Genomic DNA, 16,041 nt, shown 5'->3' with positions numbered 1-16,041 from the left:
TTCTGGCCAGAGTAACCAGTCAAGAGAAAGGAATAAAAAGTATGCAAATTGGGAAAAAGGAAGTCAAATTGCCCCATTCTGCAGATGATATGATCTTATATCTAGAAAAACCTAAAGACTCCACCAAAAAACCCTGACATCTGATGAATAAATGCAATATTCAGTAAAGCTTCAGGATACAAAATCAACAACAATAAAAATCAGTAGCATTTCTATACACCAATAATGAACTAGCTGAGAAAAAAATTAAGAAGGCAACCCCACTTACAATAGCTACAAAAAAAAATACCTAGGAATAAATTTAACCAAGAAGATGAAAAACTTCTGCAAGAGAAACTACAAAGCACTGGTGAAAGAAATTGAAGAGGACAATAAATGAAAAAAAATCCCATGCTCATGGATCAGAATTAATATTGTTAAAATGACCTTATTTAAAGCAATCTACACATTCAATGCAATACACATCAAAATACCTATGTCATTTTTTCCACAGAAATAGAAAAAAAAAACCACCTAAAATTTGTATGGTGTTTTTTGTTTTTTTTTTTTAAAAAGCCCAAACAACCAAAATAATCCTGAGCAAAAAGAATAAAGCTGGAAGCGTCACATTACCTGACTTCAAAATATGTTACAAGGCTATAGTAACCAAAACAGCATGGTATTGATATAAAAATAGATGCACAGACGAATGGAACAGAATGAAGAACCCAGACATAAATCCACATATTTATAGTCAAAGTGCCTTGACAAAGTGCCTTGACAAAGGCACTACGAATATACATTGGGGAAAGACCACCTTCTTCAATAAATGGTGCTGGGAAAATCAAATAGCCATATGCAGAAGAATAAAACTGGACCCCATCTCTCACCATATACATAAATCAACTCAAAATAAATTAAAGACTTAAATTTAAGACCCGAAACTAAAACTACTAGAAGAAAACATAGGGGAAATGCTTCAAGACATTGGCCTAGGCAAAGATTTTTAGCTAAGACCTCAAAAGCACAGGCAACTAAAATGAAAACAGATAAATGGGATTACATCAAACTAAAAACCTTCTGCACAGCAAAGGAAACAAGAGAGGGAAGAGGCAGCATGTTGAATAGGAGATAATATTTACAAACTATTCATTCAATAAAGGACTAATATCAAGACCAGCCTGCCCAACGTGGTGAAACCCCATCTCTACTAAAAATATAAAAATTAGCCGGGCATGGTGGTGTGCTCCTGTAATCCCAGCTACTTGGGAGGCTGAGGCAGGAGAATTGCTTGAACTCAGGAGGCAGAGGTTGCAGTGAGCTGAGATCATGCCATTGCATTCCAGCCTGGGCAACAGGAGTGAAACGCCATCTTAAAAAATAATAATAAAAATAAAGGACTAATATCCAGAATATGCAAGGAACCCAAACAACTCAATAAGAAAAAATAATAATAACCCCATTAAAAAGTGGACAAAGAACATGAATAGATATTTTTCAAAAGGAGACATAGAAATGGCTAACAGATACATGAAAATATGGCCAATATCTCTAATCATCAGAAATGCAAATCAAAGCCACAATGGGATATCCTCTTACTCTAGTTAGAATGGTTATTATAAAAAAGATGAAAACCCCAGATGCTGGTGAAGATGCGGAGAAATGAGAACTATTATATACTTTTGGTAGGAATGTTAGTACAACCACCGTAACAAACAATATGGAGATTTCTCAAAAAACTAAAAATAGAACTACCATATGACTCAACAATCCCACTACTGGATATTTATTCAAAGGAAAGAAAATCGGAATATCACAGGGAAACCTGTACTCCATGTGTATTGCAGCACTATTTATAATAGCAAATATATGGAATCAACCTAAGCGTCCATCAATGGACAAATGGATAAATAAAATGTGATATATATACACAGTGCAATACTATTTGGCCATAAAATGGAATAAAATCATGTCATTTATGGCAACACAGATCGAACTAGAGTTCACTATGTTAAGTGAAATAAACCAGGCCGAGAAAGACAAAGAGTACACATTCTCGTTCATATGTAGGAGCTAAAAAAGTTGATCTCATTGAGGTAGAAAGTGGAATGATAAATATCAGAGGCTGGGAAGGGTGTACGGCTGAAGAGGGGATGAGGAGAGGTTGGTTAATGGGTGCAAACATTGGTTAGATAGATGGAGTAAGTTCTAATGCTCACCAGAAAAGCAGCTTGACTATAGTTAACACAATGTATATTGTACGTTTAAAAATAGCTAGAAGAGAGGACTTGAAATGTTCCCAACACATAGAAGTAATAAGTAATTGAGGTGACACCTTAAGTACTCTGACTTGATCATTACATATTCTACGCATGTAAAAAAATCACATATACCCCATAAATATGTATAATATCATGCTTCATTAAAGATAAATAAATTATTATTATGTATTAAGAAAGAAGGCCGGGTGCGGAGACTCACGCCTGTAATCCCAGCACTTTGGGACGCTGAGGCGGGTGGATCACGAGGTCAGGAGATCGAGACCTTCCTGGCTAACACGGTGAAACCTCGTCTCTACTAAAAATACAAAAAAATTAGCCGGGCGTGGAGGCGGGCGCCTGTAGTCTCACCTACTCGGGAGCCTGAGGCAGGAGAATGGTGTGAACCCGGGAGGCGGAGCTTGCAGTGAGCCGAGATGGCGCCACTGCACTCCAACCTGGGCGACAGAGCGAGACTTCATCTCAAAAAACAAAAGAAAGAAAGAAAATTGCCACAGACACCCCAACCTTCAGCAACCACCACCCTGATCAGTTAGCAGACGTCAACATTGAAGCAAGACTCTCCACCAGCAAAAAGATACAACTCACTGAAGCCTCAGATGGTTGTTAGTATTTTTTAGCAATAAAATATTTTAAATAAAGGTATGTACATTTTTCAGACATAATACTATTGAACACTTATTACACTACATTATGGTGTAAACATAACTAGTATATGCATTAGAAAACCAAACAATTTTTGTGATTAGCTTTATTGTGATATTCACTTTTATTGTGGCAGTCTGGGACCAAACCCACAACATCTCAGAAGTATGCTTGTAAATCCAAAGCAAACAGAAGGAAGGAGGTAATAAAGATAAAAGCAGAAACCCATGAAACTGCAAACAGAACAATAGAGAAAGTTAGTGAAACATAAAGTGGTTCTTTGAAAAGACCAATAAAATTGACAGACCTCTAGCAAGACTGGCAAAGAAAAAAAAGAAGACAAAGATGATAAATATTGGGAATAAAAGAGAATATCACCTTAAACCCTACAGACATCAAAAAGATAATAAGAGAATTCTATAAACAAATCTATGTACATAAATCTGGCAACTCAGATGATATGAATCAATTATTCAAAAACAAATTACCATTACTCATGCAACAGGAAATAGATCATTAGAATAATCTATTGCTATTAAATAAATTAAATTAGGATTTAAAAACCTTTTCAAAAGCTTCAGGCCCGTATGGTTTCATTGAAGAATTCTACCAAATATTTAAAGAAGAACTAACACCAATTCCATACATTTGCTTGCAGAAAATTAAATTGGGAGCACTTCCAAATTCACTTTATAAGGCTAATGTTAGTTTAATATAAAAATCAGAGAAGAAAGAAAAAGACAGAAAGAAAGAAAGATAGAAAAAGGAAGGAAGGAAGGAAGAGGAAGGAAGGAAGGGAGGGAAAGAAAGAGAAAGGAAGAGAGAGAAGAAAGAGAGAAAGGAAGAGAGAGAAAGAAAGAAAAGACAAAGAAAGAAAAAGAAAGAAAGAACGAAAAAGAAAGAAAGAAAGAAAAAGAAAGAAAGAAAGAAAGAAAAAGAAAGAAAGAAGGAAGGAAGCCCCTCTCATGAGTATAGATGTGAAAATTCTTAACAAAATATTAGCAAGCAGAATTCAGGGATGTATAAAAAGAATTATATACCATATCCAAGTGGAGTCTATTCCATGGATGCAAGGGTGGTTAAATATTGAAAAATCAACCAATGTGACCCACCATATCAACAAGCTAAGGAAGAAAAATTATATGATCTTATTAACAGATATAGGAAAAACATTTGAACAAAATCAGCAGTCATTCATGATAAATACTTTCAAAAAACTAGAAATAGGGGGAGAAACTTCCTAAACTTAATTTTTAAAAATCCACAAAAATTCCTGTAGCTACCATACTTAATGCCAAAAGAATGAATGGTTTCTTCTTAGGATCAGGAAAAGGGCAAGAATTTCCATCACTGATATTCAAAATAGTAAATCACTCATCACTGGTATGCAACGTACTGTTGGAAATTCTGGCCAATGCAGTAAGGCAAGAAAAGGAAATAAAATGCACACAGAGTGGAAAGAAAGAAATAACTGTTCCTATTTGCAGATGGCATGAGTGTCTACATAGAAAATTCCCCCAAATTAAAATACTCCTAGAACTGATAAGTAAGTTTAGCAAGGTCACAGGATACAACATCAACATACAAAAAACAATTGCATTTCTACATACTAGTAAAGACACCTGGACACTAAAATTAAAAATATAAAACCAGGCCGGGTGAGGTGGCTCATGCCTGTAATCCCAACACTTTGGGAGGCTGAGGGGGGTGGATCACGAGGGCAGGAGATCAAGACCATCTTGACTAACACAATGAAACCCCATCTCTATTAAAAAATACAAAAAAAAATTAGCCAGGTGTGGTGGTGGGTGCCTGTAGTCCCAGCTACTCAGGAGGCTGAGGCGGGAGAATGGTGTGAACTCAGAAGGCAGAGCTTGCAGTGAGCCAAGATTGCACCACTGCACTCCAGCCTGGGAGTCAGAGCGAGACTCCATCCCAAAAAATAAATAAATAAATAAATTATATATATATAGCCATTATAATTGCTGTTAAAAAATGAAATACTTATGTGTAAATCTACCAATGCACACACAGGACGTGCATACTGAAAACTACACAACACTCATGAAAGACATCAAAGAAGATCAAAATAAATAGAAGGATATTCTGAATGTTTGAATTGGAAAACTCAACGTAACTAAAGATGTGCATTCTTCCAAGTTGATATACAGTTGAACATTATTCCTATCAAAATCTTAGATTTGTTGTAAATATAGACAAAATTATTCTAAAATTCACATGGAAAAGCAAAGTAACTAGAATAGTGTAAATATTTCTTATAAGCTGGGAATGGTGGCTTATGCCTGTAATCCCAGAACTTTGGGAAGCCAAAGCAGGAAGATTGCTTGAACCCAGGAGTTTAAGACCAGCCTGGGCAATATGGCAAAACCCCATCTCTACAAAAAATATTTAAAAAATTAGCCAGGTGTGGTGATGTGTGCCTGTAATCCCAACTACTCAGGTGACTGAGGCAGGAGGATCACTTGAGCCTGGGAGGTAGAAGCTGCAGTGAGCCATAATCACACCACCACACTCCAGCCTGGGCAACAGAGTGAGGCCGTGTCTCTAATATTAATAATAATAATAATTCTTATAAAGAAAAATAGTGGGAGAAATCAACCTATCTGATTTCAAGGCTTGACATATAGCTACAGTAATCAAGACTGTGTATTGCTGGCAGAAGGACGGACACATGCTAATGGAAGAGTATAGAGAACCAATAAATTGTTGCATATAAATGTGGCTGATTTTTGACAAAGGTGTAAAAGCAATTCAATGGAGGAAGGATAGCATTTTCAACAAATGTGCTGGAGCAACTTGATATCCATAGGAAAAATCAAAACAAAATAAGTTTACCTAAACCTCACATCATATAAAAAATTAACTCAAAATGCATCCTAGGTCTAAATTAAAAGTTAAAATTTTAATAATTTTACAACACAAGAGAAAATCTTTGGGACTTAGGGTTCAGTGTAGGATTCTTCAGCATGATACCATAAAAGAAAGTATCAATAAATTGAACTTCATCAAAATTTAAAAAATCTTTAACTCTACCAAAGACCCTGATGAAAAGAGAAGTTATAGAATGGGAGAACGTATTTTCAGACCAAATACCTGACAAAGAATTTATATATATAATAAAAAAGTTTTCAAAAGTCAACATTAAAATAACCAAAGAATCCAATTAGAAAATGGGTGAAAATCATAAAGAGACAGTTTAATAAACAGGATATATAGCTTGAGCCCAGGAGTTCAAGACCAGCCTAGGCAACATGGAGACAAAAAATTTTGTAGAGACAATGTCTCTACAAAAATTTAAAAATTAGCCGGGCATGGTGGCGCATGCCTGTGGTCCCAGCTGCTTGGAAAGCTGAGGCAGAGGATCGCTTGAGCCCAGGAGGTCGAGGCTGCAGTGAGCCATGATCATGCCATTGCACTCGAGTCTGGGATACAGAGTGAGACCCTGTCTCAAAAAAAAAAAAAAAAAAAGAAAGAAAGAAAGAAAAGAAAAGAATACGTACATGGTAAATAAGCACACAAAAACATGTTCAACATCATTAGTCATTAGATAAATACAAATTAAGACCATAATAAGATATCACTACACCACTAGTAGAAAAGCTAATTTATAGTGACAGTACCAAATGCTGGTGAGGATGTAGAGAAACTGTATTTCTTACACATTGCTATTGGGATTGTAAAATGGTACCACCACTCTTGAAAATAGCTTGTCAGTTTCTTAAAACAAACAAAAAACATGCAACTAGCATATGATCCAGCAACTGCACTCTTAGTTATTTATTCCAAAAAAATAAAACACATGTCCATACAAATGCTTGTACATGTGTGGTCATAACAGCTTTGTATGTAATAGTGAAAAACTGGAAACAAACAAAATGTCCTTCACTAGGTATATGGATAAACAAATCATGGTACCCCTATACCATGAAATACCTTTACTCCACCATTCCTAGTGACGTCTTTTTTTCTCATTGTCTAAGATAGCTACTAAAGCTCCAGGCATTACATCCATGTTCCAAGCAGCCAGATGAGAAAAGGGAGAAAGAAAAGTGTGTCCCTTTCCCTCCATTTTAAGATAATTCCTCAAAATCTCAAATACTGTGTTGGCTTACATGTCATTGGCTAGAATTGATCACATGGCCAGCCCCTCTGCAAGGAATGCTGGGAAATATTGTCTTTTTGGTTGGGTGGCAATATGCCTGGCTAAAAATTGAGGTTCTGTTATTTGAGAAGAGTGACAGAACTAGGTTTTTTGTGTCCTGAAGCTTATACAATCTGGGGGTAATGGAAGACAATAAAGTCTTTTTGCTAACAAATTTCACAAAAACATCTGACCTGAAAACACATTGTGGAGGCCCCTCCCAGGGCTTTGAAAAGGCCTATTTGAATGGAGGCCATGAGACTTAGGCTTGTTCACCTCATTGTAAATATACTTCTGTTTTGGAGGCAAACAGTAATGTCTGGCACAGTGTTACTCTGAAGGTAATGACCTTCAAAAAAACTTTCCTCCCACCTTTTCATTTCTTCTTCTTTATTAAATCAGAAAATCCAACTTTGAATAATCTACCAACAGCAAGTAACTTGAATTCTCTGAGGTTCATTTTTCCACCTGAAAAATAAAGATTATTAATACCCATCTGGCTAGATTCATGGGATGCCCAGATGAAATTATGGACCTGAAATTGCCTTATTACTATAAAGCACTATATAAATGTAAGGAACTATTATTAGCAACAATCAAAAGCTCATCCCATGAAAATGCTGAGGAAGAAGGTGGAGAAATGGGGAAGAAGGGGTCATCTTTTGAAACAACCAGAATATTTGCCACCCAAAGCTATGAGGAGGAAGGAAAGATTCTTTGAACACCTACTATGAGCCAGTTTTAGTTATAGATGTTTTACCCTTGACTGGCACTCATTAAATATGTTTAATGAATCATACTTAGTCATAAAAATAGGTCTTTGAAACTTGAAATAGGGAAAAATTGCCCAACTTTGTAGAGATGTCAACAGAAATGGATCACTCTGAGCATCCCAAGTGATGGCATATATATCACGTCCATTCTTTCAGAGTTTCTTGGGCTGGCATAACTTTTGCTGACATCACGTCTAGCTTGAAGCAAGATCAACAGCCACACTTCACCAGATTTATACAGCCCTCTTCCACCCTCAGTAAAACATTGTTTTAAAAGGGCCAGACTGTTGTCTGGTATCTTGCCATGTCACTTTAATCAATAAATCAATCCATCAAGTATTTATTGGTTACCCACTTTTTACAGGGTGTATACCACCTGCTGGAAGATGAGGAGGTAGCCACCAAGAAGTAGAATAAGGCAAGGAGGGCAAAGAAATATAGAGCATAATCCCTGTTCCCCAAAACTTTACAATGTATTTGAAGAGATGTTGAAGAGATGTGTGTGTGGGTGTGTGTGTGTGCATGTGTGTATCTCAAATGTTAAGTAATTATGCCCCAAAACAAATGATAGCTTAATGAATGCTTAATTGAAGAGAAATCAGACCAAAGGTGCTATCAGGGTATACAGAATGAAAAAAATGCAGTGATCTGCAAAACTTTTTATGAAAGAGGATATATTTGAGCTAAGTATAAAAGGTAGTCTAAGAATTATATGGGGCAAGAAAAGAAAAACAGATAAGATAGGTGAGGTGGCAACATGATAATAAACATAATCAGAAATGCAAGATACGAATAAAAGACATAGAATACACTGATGTGACTGAAGAGGATGAAAGAGACAAAATAAACTGTAGTTAAGATTTATAAAGAGGTTAGAGCTGAGACCAGCTCAGTCGGGGAGACCCTAACCCAGCAGCACTAGAGGAATTAAAGACATACACACAGAAATATAGAGGTGTGAAGTGGGAAATAAGCGGTCTCACAGCCTTTAGAGTTGAGAGCCCTGAACAGAGATTTACCCACATATTTATTAACAGCAAGAGAGTCATTAGCATTGTTTCTATAGGTATTAAATTAACTAAAAGTATCCCTTATGGGAAATGAAGGAATGGGCTGAATTAAAGGAATAGGTTGGGCTGGTTAACTGCAACAGGAGCATGTTCTTAAGGCACAGATCGCTCATGCTATTGTTTGTGGCTTAAGAATGCCTTTAAGTGGTTTTCTGCCCTGGGCAGGCCAGGTGTTCCTTGCCGTCATTCTGGTAAACCCACAACCTTCCAGTGTGGGTGTTATGGCCAACATGAACATGTCACAGTGCTGCAGAGATTTTGTTTATGGCCAGTTTTGGGGCCAGTTTATGGCCAGATTTTGGGGGGCCTATTCCCAACATGTCCCCCTTATTTGATTTACAAAGTGATAAAAGCAAAGACAACTTTGTCATGGTGAGCTACTTTTCACAGGAGTCAGGATCCACATCTGCAGACTATACAAAGACAAACAACACAGATTAAAAGCACAATCATCATTGAAATTACAGAGCTTCCAAATGTTTTTATCCATTTTAGTGGGTTACTAGCTGCTAATCTGTCTGCAGCTCCTTTAAGCACTCCAGTTCTTGGCATTAAGGCCAGGTGCACCTGGGATGCTTTAAATATTTGTTCTTTTAATTTTGCTATATCTAAAAGCAAGTTTGTAGAGTGTCCTTCTAGTTTTTTTATTCTTTCCTAAATTTTGATCTTATTAAGAGCTATTAATAGTTTCCACAAATCCTTAATGTTTAGCTCCTACAGCAGGCCATATCATTTGAGGTTGAGGTGTCACTATACCACCATGGTTCCAGATAATAGGAACTCTTGCCGTACTTCTTATCATTTCTACCATCTGACCATTTTGTTCAGATCATTTGAACATAGTGTGGCCATGGCATGCAGACTGAGAGGTGCAATTCAAGCTAAACATCCCCTTAGGGGACCAATTAATAATGATCCCATAGGAATTGTTGTGCAGCACCTCTACCTGTTCTGCAATGCAATCTTCTTAAACAAGTACATTCATTTTTTCTTGCCAGGTTCAATTTTGTTTACAAATAGGTTTTTGAGGGGGGTATGCCTCAATTATAGGAGCAAATTTATTATGGTAAATACTGAGATCAGAAAGCATGTGTAACTGTGTCATAGAGTAATTACATCTAGGCATTATTGCCAGCCAAGATTGATAAATATGCCCAATAAGTATAATTCTTCCCTGTGTCAGCCTTTATTGAAGGAATACTCATGGCAATGGTGATCACTGCTATCATAGCTACCATTAAATTACTCATAGTGAGTGGTTGTCCTGCTTTCCTCAGGTTTTCTTCTGCCATCTGTGACAGCTTCTTGATCCATCCCTAGGTGGGTGGCTGTGTTCGATGGGTGTTGCTCATGACAGTTGGGGTTGTCAATCTCAACATGGCTGCAACTGGGGGATCCTCGGGATACTCCCAGAGTCTCTTCCTTGGCATCTGGCTTATGATAAGGTTTCAGGTGTCTTGATGGTATCCAAATCGACTCTTGATTATGGCCTGGAGAAACACAAGCATAACCTCTACCCCAAGTTATTATTTTACCTATTTCACAACTTTTTGTTATCGGATTTCTGCACCAAATCAATTGTTCTGCTTCTGTCTTTGCAGCTGGTTTCTGTAGATGCTGTTCAGCTGCTGTTAACATCTGGCCTTTGGGCAGGCTTGAAAAATTTAAAGTTAATAATGCTAGATTCAGTTGCATCTGTGGGGTTCCATATTCTCTATTTCCTCCTTTCGGCTTTTGCACTGCTATTTTAGGGAAAGATTCATTCTTTCCACTATGGCTTGTCCTTGAGAATTGTATGGGATACCAGTAATGTGTTTAATATTCCATATAGAGAAAAATGTAGCTAGAGCTTGGCTAGTATAACCTGGGGCATTATCTGTTTTAATAGAAGCTGGAATGCCCATCACAGCAAAACACTGCAAAAGGTGACATTTAACACAGCAGAAGACTCTTCTGATTGGCATGTAGCCCAGACAAAGTGAGAAAAGGTGTCTACACATACATGTACATAAGCTAGTCTCCCAAACGAGGTAACATGTGTGACATCCATTTGCCAAAGAGAGTTAGGTTCCAATCCTCAAGGATTAACTCCTCCTGTAAAAGATGAGGAATGTAAGTTGGGCATCACTGGATAATAGCTTTAGCCTCTTTCCAGGTAATGTTGTATCTGCATTTGAGACCAGAGGCATTAACATGGGTTAAATTGTGAAAATGTCTAGCATTAGATATTGCATTAGCAACTAGGCGATCAGCCATTTGATTCCCTTCAGTCAAAGGTCCTGGAAGAGGTGTATGAGCCCTAATGTGAGTTATGTAAAAAGGGTGCATTTTACTTCTAACTGCTGTTTGCAATTGGGTAAATAAAGTCATAAGTTGTTCATCTGTATGAAATCGTAACTGAGCATTTTCAATTAACGGTGTGAAATGAACCACGTATGAAGAATCAGAAATCACATTAATAGGCATATTAAAAGCAGTCAATACCTCAATTACAGCTACAAGCTCCGCTTTTTGAGCTGAAGTATAGGGCATCTGAAAAACTTTACTTTTCCAGCCAGAATAAGATGCTTTACCATTACTAGACCTATCTGTGAAACAATGAAAATGCTTAGCAGGCTGCAGACTGTTTACTGTAGGAATTGTAAATGCAAACCATTCATAGTCTTGCTCAGCTAAAGCGATAGTAAATAAACAGTCTTTTAAATCTATGACTATTAAAGGCCAATTTTTTGGAATTATAGCAGGAGAAGGCAATCCTGGCTGTAATGCTCCCATAGGTTGTATAACTGAATTGACGGCTCTTAGGTCAGTTAACATTCTCAATTTACCTGATTTTTTCTTAATTACAAAAATTGGAGAATTCCAAGGGGAAAATGTTGGAGCTATGTGCCCATTTTCTAATTGTTCAGTAACTAATTTCTCTAAAGCCTCCAGTTTCTCTTTACTTAGTGGCCACTGTTCTATCCAAATTGGCTTATCTGTTAACCATTTTAAAGGTATAGGTTCTGGAGGCTTAACAATGGCCGCCATCAAAAATGATATCCTAATCTTTGGAGGGAACTTTGTCTTTCCACTTGAAGCATTTCTTTCAAATCTTGTAATTTTTTTCTAGTCCCATACCAGGGACATGCCCCGTTTCATGCATCATATGTCAACTTTGAGGGCTATATAATTGTTCTGCAATTAGAACTTGTGATCCCCATTGTTGTAATAAATCTCTCCCCCATAAATTTATAGGTACAGAAGTTATAATTGGTTGAATAGTCACAGGTTGTCCATTGGGTCCTTCACAATGCAAAATATAACTACTTTGATATACTTCAGGGGCTTTACCAACTCCAACTATGTTAAATTGAGCGGGTTGAATTGGCCACGTGGACGTCCAGTGCTGTAGAGAGACGATTGAAATGTCCGCTCCTGTATCTACCAAACCTTTAAATTTCCTTCCCTGAATAGTTATTTCACAGGTAGGACGCTTATCAGTAATTCGATTTACCCAACAAGCTGCTTTGCCGTGTTTATTTGTGCTTCCAAATCCTCCTATTCATTTAATTTCACTTTTCCCCATTCCCACATATGGCACAATCAGGAGCTGTGCTATGCACTCTCCTGGCTCTGCTCTCCAGGGAACAGATGTAGATATAATAATTTGAATTTCCCCATTGTAATCTAAATCAATGACTCCTGTATGTATTCGTACCCCTTTTAAACTTAAACTAGACCTTCCTAGAAGTAATCCTATTGTCCCCGCTGGCAAGGGTCCACAGACTCCTGTTGGGACCTTTTGCGGGGGTTCCCCAGGCAGAAGGCTCACAGCTTTTGTGCAGCATAAATCTACTGCGGCACTACTGGCTGTGGTGGGGGACAGGCATTGTACATGGTTGAGGGAATGGCCTGAGCTGGAAATGCCCTGGTTTAGAATGGGGCCCGGGATGGGCCCCTCATAGCATTTCCTGAAATTGCGTTCCCTTTTTATCAAACTTAGAGTGACACTGATTAGCCCAATGTTTTCCTTTTTTACATTTTGGACATAGTTCAGACTCAGCAGTTTTCTTTTTTCCCCTATTTGGCAACTTGACTCGCTGATTTTTTCTACATTCTTTTTTAGTATGAATAGCTTGTTTAAATTCTTTGAGTAATTTAAAAGGAAAATGCTCAAATGTAGCTATAATATTCGCCTGTTGATCTAGGGGGTGTATTCTAACAGGGAACTGCCAAGCCTCTAAATCACCCTCTCATCTAGCTTGCTGAATTCCTGCCTGAATAGAACTAAGAGCAGTGGCTTGAGGTGCTGCTTGAACAGTCACTGAGGCAACTACTTTTTGCCGAGTGTCCTCTGGAAAAGAAAGATCTGGAGGGTCAGGCCACCCTTTTTCTTCAAAATAATAAGGAGGGGGTGCAGAAGGGTAGGAATGAACCTCTCCCTCCTTTGCCACTTTAGCTTAAGCTGGCAAATAAACCTGCTCTGTAACCTCTTCTGTTACTTCATTATATTCTCCTTCCTCCTCATCTTCTGTGTGAAAAAGTTCCAAGGTGGAACGAACGACAGCCCACACTTGTCCCATTGTTACCCTGATGCTTCCAAGCTCCCCTTCTTACTCACCATGGGGATTGCTTTAAGAGTATTCAGGTGTCCTCCAGCTAGTTCCACGTTCTCCAACCGCTGCTCCGGCGACCCTTCAACCTGGATCTGAGCCCCCATGATGGACACCACTTGCTGAGACCAGCTCTGTTGGGGAGACCCTAACCCAGCAGTGCTAGAGGAATTAAAGACATACACAGAGAAATATAGAAGTGTGAAGTGGGAAATCAGGGGTTTCACAGCCTTCAGAGCTGACAGCCCCAAACAGAGAATTACCCATGTATTTATTAAGAGCAAGCCAGTCATTAGCATTGTTTCTATAGATATTAAATTAACTAAAAGTATCCCTTATGGGAAATGAAGGGATGGGCTGAATTAAAGGAATAGGTTGGGCTAGTTAACTACAGCAGGAGCATGTCCTTAAGGCACAGATCACTCATGCTATTGTTTGCGGCTTAAGAATGCCTTTAAGTGGTTTTCCGCCCTGGGCAGGCCAGGTGTTCCTTGCCCTCATTCCGGTAAACCCACAACCTTCCAGTGTGGGTGTTATGGCCATCATGAACATGTCACAGTGCTGCAGAGATTTTGTTTATGGCCAGTTTTAGGGCTGGTTTATGGACAGATTTTGGGGGGCCTATTCCCAACTTAGCATCTACTTGTGAAGGATTTTGAATGCGAGGATGAGATAGATTTTTTTTTTTTCTGTATGAGATCAAACAATGGTTTTGGTCCATTTTCTTTCTTGGTTTTTTGAAAATTTATTACCACTATATTTTTATTATTAAAACTTAAGGTCTTGATCTTTTTTAGCTCCCTTTGTACAAGGCCAGGAGAGATATATGGAATGTCACTAAGAGTGAAGTTTTCATGACCAAATCCAGCAATCGAAATGATATCACTTCCTCAATTAACAGCCGTTAATGGTTCAAAGCTTTAGTTTTCTTGATTACCTGGACTTTGACATACATCCTTTCAGCAGAATTTGCTTTTTGGCTTCAATACTTACTGTTTCCAGCACAATTCTCTTTGCATGAAAATTTTTTTCAAAGAGAACTAATTGCAAAGAATTGAACTTCATGTGTGTGCTTAACTGGGCTTTCTTATGTTGTTTATCATTGTACCCCTTGGTGGCTACCAAGCAATCCTGCAGTGTAAAGAGCTTCACATCTTCCTGGACTAATTCTTTAAACTGGAAGCTATAATACCACCTCTTAGCCTCTGGCCTATCATCACTAACCCACAGATATCTCCTGGGTATTGCTCTTCTGCCTTTTCTTAAGAGAATAAGGTGTCATGCCAACTTTTAAGGGGCAACCCAATTTGATCTTGATTTCTTCCATAATTTACCTTGGGCTATCTCACAAGGGCAGCCCATTAGCTGTGGGCCTCAGATTCTAGGACTTGGGAAAGGCCAGGACTACAGTAGCTCAAGTGATACAGACTGCCTACCATGAAGGCCCCTTTCTCAATGGTTGGCCAATGTCTTTCTATTTTTATGAATTACCATTTCATATCTGTGGCATCCAGCCTCCACAATGGCCTCCAGTGGTCCCTTACTTCTGGTACTCATGTCCTTGTGTAGTCCCTTTCCACCTCACATCTCTGTGACCCATAGAATACTACGAAGTAACAATGGCTTCTGACTTGCTCTTGCTTTCTTGGATTCCTCACTCTCAGTGACGGCAGCTGTCATTCTGTGAGAACTCTCAAGCAGCACCAGTTCAAGAGGCCCATGTTGCTAAGAACCAAGGCATCTTGCTAGTGAGCAGCTGAAGCCTCCTATCAAAGCCATGTGAATGAGCTACCTTAGAAGTGGATCGTCCAACCCCAGCCAAGCCTCAGCTGACAGTGGTCCTGACTGACATCTTAACTTCAACTTCAGAAGAGACTCTGGGCCAAAACCACCCAGTTAAACCACTTCCTAATTTCTGACCCACAGAAACTGTGATATAACAAATGTTTGCTGTTTTAAGCCACTAATTTTGAGGGTAATTTGTTATGCATCAATGGATAACTGATACAATATCACTTTGCCCATTTATAAATTATTTTTAAGTGATTTATAAGAGCCTTTTATATGTTAAAGATATTAATTAATAATCCTTTGTCTGTTATAAAAGTCTAATCTATTTCTGTTTATTGCCTTTATTATAGTAATACAAAAAAGTGTTATATATATTCAAATATATTATTAATTTCCATTTTAGTTTTGCCTTATGTGTCATATTTAGACAATGTTAACCTACCACAATATTCTCAATAAATATTTACCTATATTTTCATTTGTTAACTTTTTTCTTTAAAGTCCCAACATTTAAATAATCTGGAATTTATTTGGGGTTTGGTATGTGATGAAAAACTAACTTTTCTTTTTCTTTTTTTTGTGTTTTCACCAACTTTATAGCCAGTTGTTAAGGCATAATTCTGCATGATTAAAATATCCTGATACTTCCAAATTTTCTTGATCAGTTTTTCAAATACCTCATGATAAAATATAAGCTAAGCAAGATGTAAAGTTTCCCCTGGATTTCCTCAAAACCCACAATGTGAT

General features: G+C 37.9%; 1 long non-coding RNA gene across 1 annotated transcript; it reads right to left on the bottom strand.

Moving 5' to 3' along the window:
- Positions 1–10,070: 10,070 nt before the first annotated feature.
- On the bottom strand, positions 10,071–15,059 carry LOC129136581 (uncharacterized). Its single transcript, XR_008538409.2, has 3 exons — positions 14,995–15,059; positions 13,512–13,665; positions 10,071–11,002 (listed from the first exon to the last, which is right to left on the bottom strand). It is a non-coding gene; the product is annotated as an uncharacterized LOC129136581 (long non-coding RNA).
- Positions 15,060–16,041: the final 982 nt, after the last annotated feature.

The sequence above is a fragment of the Pan troglodytes genome, chromosome 10, assembly GCF_028858775.2.
Source record: "Pan troglodytes isolate AG18354 chromosome 10, NHGRI_mPanTro3-v2.0_pri, whole genome shotgun sequence".
Classification (NCBI taxonomy): Eukaryota; Metazoa; Chordata; class Mammalia; order Primates; family Hominidae; genus Pan; species Pan troglodytes.
Note: the sequence above shows the minus strand (reverse complement) of the source record. Positions and strands in the feature narration are given on the sequence as shown.